This window comes from Nymphaea colorata, chromosome 6, assembly GCF_008831285.2.
Source record: "Nymphaea colorata isolate Beijing-Zhang1983 chromosome 6, ASM883128v2, whole genome shotgun sequence".
Taxonomy (NCBI): domain Eukaryota; kingdom Viridiplantae; phylum Streptophyta; class Magnoliopsida; order Nymphaeales; family Nymphaeaceae; genus Nymphaea; species Nymphaea colorata.
This window is the reverse complement of record NC_045143.1, coordinates 5,730,340-5,747,350: the sequence shown is the minus strand read 5'-3', so window position 1 is coordinate 5,747,350 and position 17,011 is coordinate 5,730,340. Positions and strand designations below refer to the sequence as shown.

Below are 17,011 nucleotides of genomic sequence, written 5' to 3'. Positions count from 1 at the left end.
TGTAATGCCTCAGTTTCTCTTATGCAAAAGACCATTCATGACTTTCTCCTTTGAATCCTTTTGATTTTAACGGGGGCTTTATGATGATGAATATAACTACTAGAATGTCTCTGATATTGAGAGGGGTGGGGCGTCGACATCTCTACTCTTTTTTTTCTCTCTCCTCTTCCTCCTTCTTCTCCCTCTGTTTTTTTTTTTTCCTTTTTCCTTTTTTCTGCATCGGTTTTTTTTTTTTTTCCGGTGGTTAAGAGGAGCCGGTTTCCATCTTCACACTTTTTTCTACGGTGTTGATGCAAATGCGAGGTTTGGTGCATGTGGTGGTGGTCATCGTGGTCCCTCGTGGTGGCAATGATTTCGTTGATGGGATGGCGGAGATGGCGTTATGCTTCGCCCCTCCCCTCTGTGTGAGAAATCCAAAGTTCCAACCAACCCTTGACTTAACAGCAAAACATTTCTCCTTTTTTCTGTCTAAATGGAGGGGAGAGGAGGAAGGAATATTTGATCCGGGGTCTATAAACGTACTATTGATAATGCTTTGTTTGTCTGCATCTCTGATGGTTTTTACGGTTTTTCCTTTTTGGTGATCTGTTTTCTTTCTTCTCCCTTTTTATTTCTCTTATGTGAGAAGAGAAAGAGGGAAGATTTTTGGGCAGAAGCAAGGGAATAACGGTTTTGCTGTTTCATTTTTTCAGGAAGGCATTCTTCCTCTTGTCTGTTGGTTTTTTTTTTTTTTTTTTTCTTTTCCTTTTACTTCCTTCTGGGGAGAAAGAGAATGGTGGCGCTGATGGGTGCCATTCATTTTTTTCCCTCGTCAAGAAGTGCACCTTTCCTTTTCTTTTGATATGTGGTGCTCTCTTCGACGAGGGAAAAAAATGAATAAAAAAATGAATGACACCCATCAGCACCACCGCTCTCTTTCTCGGCAAAAGGAAGTAAAAGGGAAAGAAAAATAACAAACTACCAGCACAGAATAGAAAGGATGCCCTCCTAGAACTATAAAACAGCAAACCCGTTATTTCCTAGCTTGCGCCCAAACATCTTCCCTCTCTCTCTTCTCATTCTGACAGAGAGATATAGAGAGGGGAAGAAAGAAAACAGATCACGAAAAAGGAAAAACCGTAAAAACCATCAGATGCGCAGAAGCATTAAGAATAGTACGTTTATAGATCCCGGATCAGATATTCCTTCCTCCTCTCCCCTCCTTTTAGACAGAGAAAAAGGAAGAGATGTTTTGCGGTTAGGTCAAGGGTTGGTTGGAACTTTGGCCTGTGAAGGGAGGGAAGACATCGGGAAAGGAGAAGCGGAACGCCATCTCCGCCGTTCCATCAACGAAATCATCGCCAACACGACGGCCATCACAAGGGACCACGATGACCACCACCACATGCACCAAACCTCGAATTTAATGCATCAACACTGTAGAAAAAAGTGTGAAGATGGAAACCTGCTTCACTTAACCCCCGGAAAAAAAAAAAAATAACCGATGAAGATATTTCTAAAAAAAAGGAAAAAGAAAAAAAAACAGAGGGAGAAAAAGAAGGAAGAGGAAAGAAAGAGGGACAAAAAATAAATTAGAGATGTCTACGTCCCACCCATTTCAAGATCAAAGACACCCGAGTAGCTATATTTATCATTACGAGAGTCCTCATTAGAATCAAAGGGATTCAAAGGAGAGTGCCATGAACAGTCCTCTGCAACAGTCCTCTGCATCAAAGCAATCGAGGCTGTCCTCGCTTGAATCACAAAAACCGAATGCAAATCTTCTTCCAAATCCTCCTCGGGCTTTCCCTAGCTATTGTGCACAATCAGAAGGGAAAGGAGAAACCTATAAATGGAAGACTAAATGGAAGACTGCAATATGGCAAGCAGAAAGGCTACTTTGTTTGGTTTTATTAAAATGGAGGACTGTAATATGGCAAGCAGAAAGGCTACTTTGTTTGGTTTTATTAAAGACGATCAAATGGGTATTTAAAATTGAGCTACTAGGGACACAGCAAAAGGCAGGAGTTGGTAATATCAGTATGTCAATAAGGCAAACATCCAATAGTAAAAGAACATTTCTTAAAAGGAAAAAAAGGGTGTTGCTGTTAGTGTTGAAGAAAAAGAAAACAGAAAAACTGTAGTTTTTGTGCAGGCATTAGTCGTTTCCCTTGCCAACTTTACCCTGCAAGAGACATTGAAACAAAGGGTAAACAAGAGACAAAGAGGGACGGGGGCGGGGAGAGAGAGAGAGAGAAAGAGAGAGCATGGGGTGTTAGTTTTGGTGCTCAGACAGACAAAGAGAAAAAAAACGAGTGAGAAACAAAAGCCTTAGAAGCCTTCTAGCACTACATTTTGAAGTTTTGGTTTGCAGTGAGGAGGACAACAAAGGCTTTTTGTAAGTGAGTGCAAACAAAAAACCTCTATCTAGGACTCGACGATCCACTAGCACTCTATTTTAACAATTCATCCATCACTCATAAGAGCAAATAAAGCAAGTTTCCAAATAAAGACATTCAAACTCATATGGGTTTCAGTTCAAGAGTGTCACATTACACCTCTTGAACATACAATTAAAACAACTCTGTATCTACGCACCAAGACACAGTCTGTAGCAGCAAGGAAGAGGCAGCTAGTGGATCCTGTATTCATAGGCAGATGAAGAAGAAGAAGCAGATAAATAGTTTTCAGATTTGCTTCTAGGAGGTGCACGCTTGGCTAATCTCACAATTAACTCTAAGTATAAGATATGTTGTGCTTTTATAGACATTCTCCTAGGGTTTCCTGATGCCCAGCAACGATTACAGCTTGAGGATTTGTAGGCAGTTTTCTTATTTAATCTTGTAACTTCAAGTGAGCCTTCTTGCAGTCACAAAATGTAGAGTTAGGGCTCAGGGCCACTATCCAAAAGTATCCATGCTATTCGAAGCCGCCAGAAATTTTTCACATAACTTCAGCACCGCCGACCCAATAGAAAATGAGTGGATAAAGAGATGGATCAGCTGACGTGCCATTGGCCGATAAATCGAATCCAACTCACAAACTTGATACTGACGTCGATGACTAGTTCCAAACCCTATTGTCTGATTTTTTAAAAGACAAATTTTAGAAATGACACCATAGCTTTTATGTTTTTCGTTTTAGGCACTCTGTTGTAAAAAAAAATTCAGTTTAACTGTCGCAGAAAAGCAAAACTGATCATGGTCTGGTATGGTTTGTCTTGCAGGCAGAAGGTCACAGGTGAATGCAGGCATAACAACTCAGCTTTTACTGACTCTGTTCAAAGTTAAAGGAGTGGTGCATTATGGGATAGCAGGAAATGCAAACTCAGCCTTAGAGATTGGAGATGTAACCATTCCCCAGTATTGGGCACATACTGGCCTTTGGAATTGGGAGGTATGTATGCATTTTCCTTACTAATGAGGAAGAATATCATGAGAAGCATAAAAGCACCAAGAAAGGTTGGCTAGTAGTTATTTGCTAATGTCTTTTTACAATTGAATTTTGAATCTGTTTAGTTGGATCTGGTAAAGATAATCCAAATACGATGGCTTTCAGTACATGATTCTATCACAAAACTGAGAATATATGAGTTAGATATATGACTGAGATTCAGTAAAGATCGGATCTCATCACTTATAAATGTTTGATCTTATATTAGGTGGATCCCGATTTTGGTTTTGGAAATGAGGTCCGAAAACAAGTAACATGATACAATTCAATTAAGTGGACTATGGTAAAGATAAGTCCAAACCTTTTGGATACGAAGATATAGAACGTAACCTCAGTTACTATATATAAATACACACACACACTCACACACACACACACACACACATATATATATATAAAGTGTTGTATTTCAAAATGCTCTCGAATCAGGCCAAAATAGGAGAGAAAGAGATTGATTTGAGTGTATATCTTGTTCATTGCCTGCATCCAATGTAGACAATTTTGTGGGAGAGAGAGAGAGCAGTGCCTTATCATAAACTGCCCCTACTCTTTTGTGGACTGTCTTTTTAATGATAGATTTTTAATTTTATGCTCTGGCAACATGCTACATCATTAATTCACCTATATATATTAACGTTAAATCTTGACAACTAGTTGCCAAGACAATTTTTGTAAGGACTTAGTTGACAATTGTGAAGATTAGAAGGGATAATATATATTATATCACTTGGGTCTGATTAGAAATGATAATATATTTTATACCACTTGGGTCAGAGAATTTTTTGCTAAAGCCAGATGTAAACGTGTCAACCTGTGCATGAGTTTTAATGTAGTAATTCAAGTTACTTTCATGAAAGTTGTTTTTTTTCTAAGAAAAATTCAATGTTACAATAGAGCCGCCAATTTTTTTTATAAGTGAGAGAAAACGTTTAAATTTAAAAAATGATTTGACTTTATATGTATTTGTTCTTGTCAAATCACGGTTACAAGTATATGCATAAAGTTAAATTTAAACAAAGAAAAGTACATTAATTGTCAATCTTACGATATCTAATCTGTCGTTGATCAGCTCAGTTTTCTGGGATTTACTAGATTTGTATTGAGTTGACATCTATTTTTAAATTAGATTTAATTTAGATATTTTGACCAAAATAAGTTATCACTGGACTTCTGCTCAAATCTACTCTCCTTATCTCCAGTCAAATCCGGTATTACCACACATATACTGGGTTGACTCATTGGATCCATTTCAGATGTTAGATTGCCATATGAGTTTACTGTTTGTATTTCAATATGATTTGGGTTTTAAATGTATCTTCGGACAGAGGTACGGGGATGGACCTAAGGACGCACTGGCACTTGAATCAAATGGCGACTGCACAAGGGACATCGGGTACCTTCACTTTACAGACTCCCAAAACATCACAGGGACCGGGGACAACCTGCTCAACAATGTTTGGTATCAGCCTGAGGACGTATTCCCCGTCGACGGCATGCCTGAAGTCCGACAGCACGCATTTTGGGTTCCTGTGAACACAACCTAATTCAATCTTAGCAAGGAACTAGAGGTCAGTGTTATCTTGTGCCGGTCGGGTGGAACCAATATATATATCTCGTACATTGAAAGCCATACACTAGACTCTAATGAGGCCTTTGGAGTTTTTGCTTTCACTTCGATGGGGAGACATTCCATGTGCCCAACTGAATAAAGGACTTCTACTAAGTTTGAACCCTCATTTTTTATTAGTTTCCATTTAACTAGACAAGTTTGAGACTGCTTCCAACTAAAGAAATTTGGATTAGTTCGCCTGATGTTTTTATACAACATTAACTAGACATTACTCATATGCAGGTTTATGATCAGTATATTGATAATGGTACACTAAGTGGGTAGTTCTAGTGCTATTTTGGCTCATACAAAACCAATTAGATGAAAGTTGATCAAACATAAAGCTTGTTTTTATGATGCCCAACTGAATGTTAGGCATGTTTTCTTAAGATTTTTCATTTTCTAAAAATGTTTTCCTATCGTTATATATAGGGGTGAACAACAAGTTGAGCTAATCGAGCTTGACTCGTGAACGAGTTCTAGCCGAGTCATTTGCTTAACGAGTCGACTCCTTCATATAATCAAGTTGAGTGCGAGTTCACTGAACTCGAACTGTTAAAGATCGACTTGGATTGAAAAAGATGTGTAGTGATTTTTTAAATATCCGACTTGTCTTTTTAATTGGAAAACAGGTATTTTGACATTAATTAATTAAATAAGATTTTACAAAAGCTCATTCAAGTTTGTCGAGCCTTAATCGGGTTGAGCTCCATTTATGGCAAAGTAATGGTTCAAACATTAACGAGTTTGTGGAGCTTTAATCGAGTCGAGATCAAGTTCTACATGTAACTACCGAGTCGAGCTCAAGCTGGTTCTGTCAAGCTATTCTCGAGCTCGAGCTGCTCGAGTTTCATTAATCGAGCAGAGCTCGACTCAGCTCGTATTTACCCATAATTATTTGTATGTTAAAGTAATTGCTTCCATATTCAACTCCAGGGAGCATAGCTCAAACGGGCTGAGCTTGAGGTGCATAAAAGCAACGCATCTTCAGTTTGACTTGTGGAGAGCTAAGCTCTGGTACCTAGTGGAGATCTGGCCACATGGTATCGATATAATTCTGAATCCTGTGGAAATGGGAAGGAGGAGGCTTTAGCTCTTGGCCGGGCGACCGAGTTAATTGTTCCGCTCACCCATATTCATGGGCGGAGCCAAGGTTGGGCCCACATGGGCTTTGGCCCCACCTCAAAAAAATATATATATGTATAAATTTTAAAAAAAAATCACTTGTTATATATAAAAATTTTGAAAAATGATATTTCAGCCCTAATCAAAATTTAGAAACTTTAATTCGGCCCACCTCATGAAAATTTTTTTGCTCCACTCCTGCCCATATTTGCTTCCATATTCAAATGTACAGCTTTCTGTTCTAACCTTGTTTTGCATAATTTGATAGGTAGAATGCAGGGCCTAAAACTTGAGAGATGCATTAACTCCACAACCTGCCTTCCAAGGGCTCCAGTGATGGTGAGGGTGAAAAGGGGGATCAGCGCGAACGTATACCTTGACAACGCTGCTTACCGGAGCTTCATCTACAAGTTCAACGTGACACCAGTGGACATGGAGAGGGCTGCAGTGGCTCTCATCTGTCTCCAGCAGAGGGCACCGTTGATTGTTATCCGGTCACTCTTCGACCTCACCGGCGGCGGCTCTTCCCTCTTGAATGAAGCCGACGCTTACTCCACTCTTGTGGCTCAAAATGCCATTTCTGCCACGATCAAATTCATCCAACTGTTGTCCAACTAGTTTTTTGTTGGTTCATCGTGTCTCATTGTGTCAATCTTAATAAACATCGGCGAACCATGAATAAAAGAAATTAGTGAGAAAGTCTTTGTCATGAAAGAAAACAGATCCAACGTTTTTAATTACCTTTGTAAGTCCGACAGTTACTAAAGCTTCTCGGTAGGGGCAGAGCCAGAAATTTTTTCCTATAAAATATTAAATATATAAATAACAAATTTTTAATTGGCCTTGGAGCAATCATCTGAATCTGGGGCAGTTAAGTTTTTCATGACCCGATAACATATGGCAGTATCAGATCTGCACCAAAATTTCATGCACAGTGGTGGTGCATGCATATAACTAGCTTTGTCAAAGATGGAAGACATCGAGTTGATCCATGCCCATTGTAGGCTTACTTGTCAAATGAAAGCATGATTTTAATCGGTGTTTAGAAAAAGTATAATTGAGTGTCGTATGGTTTTTTATCTTACTGATACGGTGTATTAGCTGACAAATATATATCGTTACTTATTGGCTTATATGGTTTTAATTTGTGATTTTATAAACTTGACAATGACTTTAAATATTATATTGATTTGCAAAATAAATAGATTAAAATGAAAACCTTGAATTGGCTTTGTGGCTTCAATGAATACATTTTAAATTGTACATGTAGTTTCTATTTATTTATGTGTTTTTATACAAAAAGATTACATCAAGTCACACTCGATAACTTAGAAGTTGATAAACCTTATGTCTTATGTCTGCTAGCAGTGAAACGGCCTCTCTCTCTCAACCGTACATTGGCCGGTAGAATATGCCATCCTCCATATCTACAACAAAACAGCCAACATGAACCATATAGTTCAACTCATTCAAGTTCTTGGTTTTGTTGTGTTTGTTTCGCAGTGGATTTGAGATCCCTAGTGACATGAGATACCTAGGATCTCAGATTCATGGATTTAAGATTGGACTACAAAAGAAAAAAAAAAATTGACCATAAAATCCACACTACTGAGATCCTCATTTTGTTTAAACTGATGATCTGCCAAAACACATTTTTTTATTCAGCGCTTCAAACACAACCTAGTTTTCATTTAAAAGGACTTCTAAGGCAATCGTGAGATCGTTACTCTATGAAGATCAGCCATGCTGTTCCCATTTTTAGTTGGAAATATGGTGTTTAGAGGCATATCGTTTTGTGAAGTCCATTTTGAACTAATTTAACCAATTATAGATGAATTCAACATGCACATGTACATGGAAAATGTAGAAAATTTATTTTTTTTTAAATTGTGAATCATAATTTGTATATAAGCTAAAAATGTTTAATCTAGCTACTTTTAAACCTATACAGAGAAACATGCATGTTCTGTTTAATGTTAATTTCATTTTGGGCTTCTTGGAAACATAAGGATAGATGTTAAAAGACACACATCTATATGATGAGAGGGTGCGCCATATCATGACATTCTTCTATCTCTCCCTCTCTCTCTCTCTCTCTCTCTCCCTCCCCTCCCCTCATTGTTCATATCATGAGTCATGTTTAAAGAAAATATACTTAGTCCTAAAATTGCATACGAGCGACATATAAGGTTGGGTTGGGGGCACCAGCCCCCCTAACTTTAACAAAAATTACATATACATGTATTTACATATCACTGCTTTTCCCAATCAAAAATTGACATATTATTCTCCTTCTTGCCAAGTTTTCTTACTCCATGCAGAAGGCTGTAGAGCAGTGGCTGAGATAGAATCTTTTGGCAATGGGGCACTCTTACAAAAATTCTAATTTTTGAAGTAGCACAATATATATAAATGAGTAAATAATTATAACAAATCTATGTATAAATATGTAAAAGTAAATAAAATTTTGTTGTTGGCGTGAGCAACTGCCCGCGCCAGCCTATATGCAGCTCCGCTACTGCTGTAGAATAGCAACATCGTTGTACAAAAAGAAAGAAGCTATTTTCTCACAAAACTATTTCAAGAAAAGGAATACATTTCAAATCACATGTCAAGTCCACAATTCATTTAATTTTTATGAGTAGGTTAGTGGCTGAGATAGGTTTTTTTAGCTAACTGACTAATCGTCATGGGTCTGGTTTTTACAACTCAAACTCGACTCGTTTAACATTTCGAGTATAAATTTAGATGCATAATCAACTCATTTATAAATGAGTAGAGCACGAGTCAAATTTTTACAAACGAGTTCAAATTGGCTGGACTTGTTGTGCAGCCTTAGTTATAGCATATCAATTGATACGATGTTCAGATCGATCTTGGCTAGTTTGAGCCAGCTTTATTGATTTTTCAACTCCCAAAGTTTAACACACACACACATATATATATATAATCATACGAGTACGAGATCACCTGCTGATTGCTTGCTCCTTCCATGCAAAGATTTTTCACTCTTGCAGAAGTTGACGGTCAGATATAGGAGTACGCTTAGGTATAAAATTTGTTGGCGCAATAATCTTGAGAGTTCAGTAGTTCATTTCAATCTCTAGTTTTAAAACATCATAATGCTGAAGTCAGGAATGCACAGCGCTTGTTTCTGCATATATTCTTGAGATGTGAAGCACAAAAACAGAAACGGTTCTTTCTTTCATCGGAAGAAGAGAAAATATTATCTTTCAGGTCTCGCCTTCTCTCGTATCGAGAGTTGTGTGGGCACAACAATTATGCACCAAAGGGGTGAACGATATTTTAAAATTTATTTATTAAATGGATCGGTATTTTTAACTTTTTTCACAATTCCTTTTTTACCCTTTTAAAAAATTCTTTTTGTTAGTTTAATAAGGATATTTTGTTCAGTTCATACCTTATACACAATTTTCCTGTGTACAGGAGTGGTACGGAACCTTGTTCTTCTTATTTCATTGACACCTATTCGTCGTTGCCTCATGTTTTAGAACTTACTTGTACCCTTAACATGTGTGAACATGAGCAGATCCAACTTACCTAAACAAATACGTAAGTTGGCAAGGTATGAAAATTTACGAGATCTTTATTCATGTTAGTTTCTGAAGATTGCTCCTTTTCTTCTTCATGTTTATCAGTATCCTACCTTCTTTTTGTCTTTCACTCAGTCTGAACTTGGTTTTAAAGAAAAGGAATTGCATAATCAAGCTGTAAAATAGTAGTAAAAAACCACCACCATCAGTATGTATAGAAATGAAACTCGAAAGAGCGCTTGCAAACAAGTGCATGCCAACTGCGACAAGTGAAAGCTAATTCACCGTGACAACAAGAGAACAAGAAGCAAACTGAAAAGATAAGAAGAAGAAGGAGAAGAAGATGCAGTCCATGAACGAGCCACCCCACTGCTTCATCGACTGCATCATCTTCTTCTTTTTCTTCTTCTTCTTCTTCTCGATGGCCGTTTGCTTCTTGTACTGCTATTGGTCATGGTGAAACAGCTTTCTCTTTTCGCAGTTGGTATAAACTTCATTGCATGCACTGTTTGGCGCAAGTCTTCCATTTCTGCACCAATGCTAACAGATATTTAGTTGATGCAACAGTCAGATACTTATGAAGCAATTCTTTTTGTCCATAAGAGAGTGCTACCCTCAAAATAATTTGGTTTTCACTCTCAAGTCAAAGAAACAATTTTCCAAGGTAATAACGTTCTCCTTTGTAGGAGCAACATGTAAGATCTATCGCTTGAAAAATTACTTTTCAAGGAATGATAAGAAATCCTTTGAATCGCAATGCTGCTTTGGTTTATCAGATATGCTTTGCTCGTTTCACGTGACATGATTCCCCTTCACATCCTGTTGTGGAATGTTGGGTCAGGTCCAGCCTCAAAAGAGGACCCGGCCTGACCCGTCACTTAAGTGACGGGCGGGAGAAAGGAGGGCACCCGATGGTGCCCCTCTCTCACGTCTCTCTCTCTCATTTTTCTTTTGGGGAAAAAGAAAACAGGAGGTTCTTGTGGCTGCTCATAGAGGAGAAGAAGAAGAGGAAGGCAAGGAGGAGAAGAAGGAGAAATCGCAGCAAGGCACGTAGGTCGATCGGCACGCCAAGAAGAGAGAGGAAAGACAAAGAAGAAAGAGAAAATGAAGGGAGTCTTCATTGGGTGATTTCTTTCTTGAATCTTTGGGGCTCTTTCTTTCATTCGCATAAGAGAGTGTTATTGTTCTCTTGAGTTCACTGTTTTTCTTAAAACAGTAGGGATATTGTTGCTCGTGTATTTGGCTCTTTTTCTTCATATATAGAAAATCTCTCTTGCCTGTGGTTTTTTACCCCATTATTGGGGGTTTTTCCACGTAAATTGGTATCTCTTATTTTCTGCATTGTTTAGCATATATCTTGACGTATATTGCTGTAATAGTGGTGTTGGAAACTCATTCTTATGCTCGTAGCCCTGTGATTCTGTTTTTAGCAGTTTTGTGGTGGTTTGCCCTCTTTTATTGTTGTTGAAGCATTCTTTTGAGGGAATACAACTATAACAAAGTGGTATCAGAGCCAGGATAGCGCCAGGTTGGTTGTGTGCATTCTTATTGAAGGATGGAGTCGACCTCCACTAGAATGGTCTCTCTAAATGAGAACAATTGGACCATATGGAAAGCTAAAATGGAAGATTTGTTGTATTGTAAAGATCTATATGCACCCATTGAGAACCAGAAGCCAGCGAATATGACAGATGAAAAATGGAAGTTATTGGACATGAAAACCATTGGCACCGTCAGACAATGGTTAGATGACTGTGTTTTTTATTTGGTATCTGCAGGGATGAGCGCGAAATCGTTATGACAGAAGTTGCATGATCTTTACGAGAGGAAAACAGCTGGGAACAAGGCTTTCTTGATTAGACAATTGGTAAATCTAAAACTTAAAGAGGAAAAACCAGTGTCTGAGCATTTGAATGAAGTGCAGAGCATAATCAATCAGTTGTCGGTCATGAAAATGATATTAGATGATGAGTTACAGGCACTCTTATTGCTCAGTTCTCTTCCCGACAGTTGGAAGACTTTAGTTGTTTTTTTGAGTAACCCGCTCTAGATGGTGTGCTTACGATGAAGCATGTAACTTGCAGCATTCTAAATGAAGAGACAAGGAGAAAGTCTCTTGGTACTGGTAGCTCACAAGTGCTAGTGATGGGAGACAGGGGCAGACAGAAGAACCATAACAAATGGCATGACAGATCAAACTCTAGGTCCAAATCAAGACCCAAGATGACAGGTAAATACTTTCACTGTGGTATTCCAGGGCACAAGAAGATTGATTGCAGAAAATGGAAAGAAGAAAAAGAACAAAAAAAGAAGAGTCAAGAGAATGTGAAGCCAAAAGAGTACACTGCAGTTGCTTCAGATGATGAGATAGTGTTATTTTTATCCGAAGAAAATGATTGTCTTACATTTTGAGTTCAAAATGGTGATTCTACATGGATTTTAGATACAGGGGCATCATTACAGATGATTTTGGAGTAGTTCACATGGGCAACAGTGACACTTCGAAGATTGTTGGGATTGGAGATGTTTGCATTCATACGAGCACAGGATGCAAGTTGACTTTAAGAAATGTGAGACATGTTCCAGACCTGAGAATGAATTTGATTTCTGCAGGAAGACTAAGTGAAGATAGATATTATACTTCGTTTAGTCAGATAGGTTGGAAATTGAAAAATGGGGCACTTGTGTTGGCTAGAGGTGATAGATTTGGCTCTTTGTATGGGATGAAGTCTCAAATCTGTAGTGTGGGTGTCAATTCAGTTACTGGTGGTACTTTGTCAGACTTGTGGAACAAGATGTTAGGTCACATGAGTCAAAGAAGAATCGATTTGCTCACCAAGAAGAATTTGTTACCAAAGGCAGATGATGCACAGATATTTCCATGTGATCATTGTTTGGTTGGTAAGTTGCATCGAATTTCCTTTCAGAAAAAGCGCTCTTCAAAAACTAAAGATGTACTAGATTTAGTTTATTCAGATGTATGTGGACCTATAAATGTCACATCTAAAGGTGGAGCATCCTATTTTGTCACATTTATTGATGATGCATCTAGGAATGTGTGGGCGTTTACAATGAAAAGCAAAAGTGAAGTAAGTAGTATCTTCATGACTTTTCATGCAGCGGTTGAGCGCGAGACTGGTAAGAAGATGAAGAGATTGCATACAGATAATGGTGGTGAGTACATAGCATCTTCTTTACAAGATTATTGTCTAAAACATGGTATTAGACATGAAAAGACAGTTCCCCATACTCTATAGCATAATGGAGTTGCAGAAAGGATGAATAGAACTATAATTGAGAGAGTTAGAAGTTTGGTATCTAGCTCTAAGTTGCCAAAGTATTTTTGGGCAGAGGCAATGCGTACTGCAGTTTATTTAATAAACAAGTCTCTTTCAGTGCATCTAGATGGAGATATTCCACAGAGAGTTTGGTCAGATGAAGAGGTTAAGTACAATCACCTCAGAGTTTTTTGTTGTAAAGCTTTTATGCATGTACCAAAAGAGCATAGAACCAAACTAGATGATAAAGCTATTCCTCTAATATTTCTTGGTTATGCAGATGATGAATTTGGTTACAGGTTATGGGATCCAAAGAATGACAAAATTTACAAGAGTCGTGATGTTGTCTTTAGAGAGGATCAGACGATTGAAGATGTCATGGGTGACAAACAATCAGGTGTGAATGCTAGTGGTGTTCATGAGCCAACCTATGCAGAACCTGAAGATCTTTCATCTGAGCACTGTGAGACTGATGAAGATGTAGAGGAAGAGGAAAGAGAGGCAGATAAGCAGTATACAGATGGCAGCCCTATGGAGGTTCAAACTGATCATGAGCATGAGTTGGGGGGGGGGGCTTCCTTCTCATTCAGAACCAATTGAGGACAATTGGGAAGAGGTAAAAGAACACATATACCATCTACTAGATATTCTAGTGATGAATATATTATGTTTACAGATAATGGAAAGCCAAAATTCTATGAAGAAGTGCTAAATGATGTGCATAAAGATAAATGGATTAAAGCTATGCAGGAAGAGATGAATTCTTTGTATAAAAATCACACTTTTGATTTGGTAGAGCTACCAAAAGATAAGAAAGTGTTCCGAACAAGGAGGTCTACAAGCATAAAAATGAAGGTCAAGGCAAGTTGAGATACAAAGCTTGGTTAGTGGTGAAAGGTTTCAAGCAGGAAAGAGACATTGATTTTGATGAAATTTTCTCTTGTTGTTAAAATGTCATCTATCATGATAATACTTAGTTTGGTGGCATGTCTAGACTTGGAGTTAGAACAATTAGATGTAAAAACTACTTTTCTTCATGGAAATCTAGAGGAAGAAATCTACATGACACAACCAGAAGGTTTTGTGGTTGTCAGGAAGAAACGAATGGTTTGCAAGTTAAAGAAGAGCTTGTATGGACTTAAACAAGCACATAGACGGTGGTACAAGAAATTTGATGTATTTATGATAAATCAAAGGTATCGCAAGTCAGCTGTAGATCATTGTGTCTACATCAGAGAGTTCTCATCAGGTAACTTCATTATCTTATTGTTATATGTAGATGACATGCTTATTGTTGGACATGATTGTCAATTGATTAGCCAATTGAAGATCGATATGGGCAAGTTCTTTGATATGAAAGACTTGGGACCAGCACAACAATTGTTAGGCATGAGGATTGTTCGTGATAGAAAGGCCAAGAAGTTGTGGTTATTACAAGAGAAATACATTGAGAATGTGCTTAGCAAGTTCAACATGAAAGATGCCAAAACAGTAAGTACACCTTTAGCAACACATTTTAAATTGGGAAATGAGCAATGTCCATCCTCAGCAGATGAGAAAGAAAGAATGGAGAATGTACCCTATGCCTCCGCAGTAGGGAGTCTTATTTATGCTATGGTTTGCACACGCCCATACTTGGCTTATGTAGTTGGTGTAGTTAGCAGGTTCTTGTCAAATCCAAGCAATGAGCATTGGACAGCAGTGAACTAGATCCTAAGGTATCTTAAACATACTTCCAATTACTTTTTATATTTTAGTGAATCTAATCCAGAGATACAAGGATTTGTTGATGCAGACATGACAGGTGACTTGAACTCTAGAAAGTCTCTTTCTGGTTATGTCTTTACTTTTGCAGGGGGAGCTATATCATGGCAGTCCAGGTTACAGAAGTGTGTTACTCTTTCCACCACAGAGGCAGAATATATTGAAGCAACTGAAGCTTATAAAGAGTTGTTGTGGATGAAGAGTTTTTTTCATGATATAGGCCTTAGTCAGAAGACCTATGTGTTGCATTGTGATAGCCAAAGCGCTATACATTTGGCGAAGAATTCAGCGTTTCACTCAAGGACCAAGCACATTGATGTCAGATATCATTGGATTCGTGATGTGCTTGAGCAAAAATTGATTTAGTTAAAGAAGATACATACAGAGAAGAATCCTGCAGATATGATGACGAAGTCTCTACCTAAAGAGAAACATGACATGTGTAGTGACTTAGTTGGGATGACTGCCTTTAAGGCAGTGTAATAATTTTGTTCATTTTGCAGGTATGTTCCCTCTCTTGAGGCTGGAGGGGGAGTTTGTTGAGTCGGGTCCAGCCTCAAAAGAAGACCCGACCCGACCCGTCACTTAAGTGCCGGGCAGGAGAAAGGAGGGCACCCGATGGTGCCCCTCTCTCACGTCTCTCTCTCTCGTTTTTCTTTTGGGAAAAAAGAAAACGGGAGGTTCTTGTGGCTGCTCATAGAGAAGAAGAAGAAGAGGAAGGCAAGGAGGAGAAGAAAGAGAAATCGCAGCAAGGCGCGTGGGTCGATCGGCACACCAAGAAGAGAGAGGAAAGACAAAGAAGAAAGAGAAAATGAAGGGAGTCTTCATTGGGTGATTTCTTTCTTGAATCTTTGGGGCTCTTTCTTTCATTCGCATAAGAGAGTATTATTGTTCTCTTGAGTTCACTGTTTTTCTTAAAACAGTAGGGATGTTGCTGCTCGTGTATTTGGCTCCCTTTCTTGATATATAAAAAGTCTCTCTTGCCCGTAGTTTTTTACCCCATTATTGGGGGTTTTTCCATGTAAATTGGTCTTATTTTCTGCATTGTTTAGCATATATCTTGACGTATATTGCTGCAATAGTGGTGTTGGAAACTCGTTCTTATGCTCGCAGCCATGTGATTCCGTTTTTAGCAATTTTGTGGTGGTTTGCTCTCTTTTATTGTTGTTGAAGCATTCTTTTGAGGGAATACAACTATAACATGGAAGACAAAGTGAACTTGCTCAAAGCTATTTAAATTATTCCTAATGAGACACATATTGGCGCAAAGATTGATTATGAGAGACAATCTTGAATAAGAGCATAAGTTTCTTAGAGTACCTGCAGTCATTGTAACCATTGCTTTAGGTCCTCTTCTTTAGTATTTACACACTACTTTTAGTAATATTATATCATCAAAATTGTCGAGTGTGATCAAAGGGAGATGAATGAATAATAAAAAAATGCCCAGCGATGCATATCAATCCACATTGTGTAGTTCGAACGATATGTTTTGCCAATTGAATTGATAGCAAGAGATCTCCTGGTTTTGACTTCAAAATCTTAGGGAAACCTGGTCCTCAACTTTTGGCTTTTATTGTGCTTTGGTCCAAATTTTCATTTTGACTGATACATGAGCAATTTGTCCATTTATGTTCTTGATTTCCTCAGCTAGATCGATCAAGCAGATTGTTCATCTCCTATGTACGTTTTGGTTTCACAAGCATGCAAGGTAGGAGATCCTCACCTGCGGATAGCTTGCTCCTCAAATGAAAAGATTCTTTACCCTTACAAAAATTGACCGTCAGATATTGGTCACCAAGGTTTCCAAGGGAGGTGGCACAATGTTCGGGGTAAAGGCGGAAACATAGCTGGTTCCCGTTCTGAATCCTCTGGTTATCAAGTCTCTGGAGATGGGGGGACACCTTAATTTTGTGATAGTTAAGCATTGCTAAGTTATTTCTAATCTTGACTTGGTTACCCTTACCCCACTCCCCCAAGTCAGTTGATTGGTCCAAGACTTGGTGAAAGGCCAATGAATGCTGGTTTGATTTTTATGGTCATCTACATAATTCAAGTTGTGCGATTTGAGTCTGAGAGTTTGAACTACCGCAGCGCATTCCTATGGGGAAACGTGAATGGTGAGGGAGTAGTCTATAGCGGTGATTGTTTTCATCTCTATACCTGAAGAAAAAACTAAAGTTATCAGAGAATGACGTGCCACTAAAGTGGATTGGGATTCATTCAGTATAATTTTGTAAATGTGTACA

At 38.3% G+C, this 17,011-nt stretch overlaps 1 pseudogene; it reads left to right on the top strand.

Annotated features, from left to right (window-relative positions):
- LOC116255942 (bark storage protein A-like) overlaps nucleotides 1-6,784 on the top strand; it is a 52,563-nt pseudogene extending 45,779 nt beyond the window's left edge.
- Nucleotides 6,785-17,011: the final 10,227 nt, after the last annotated feature.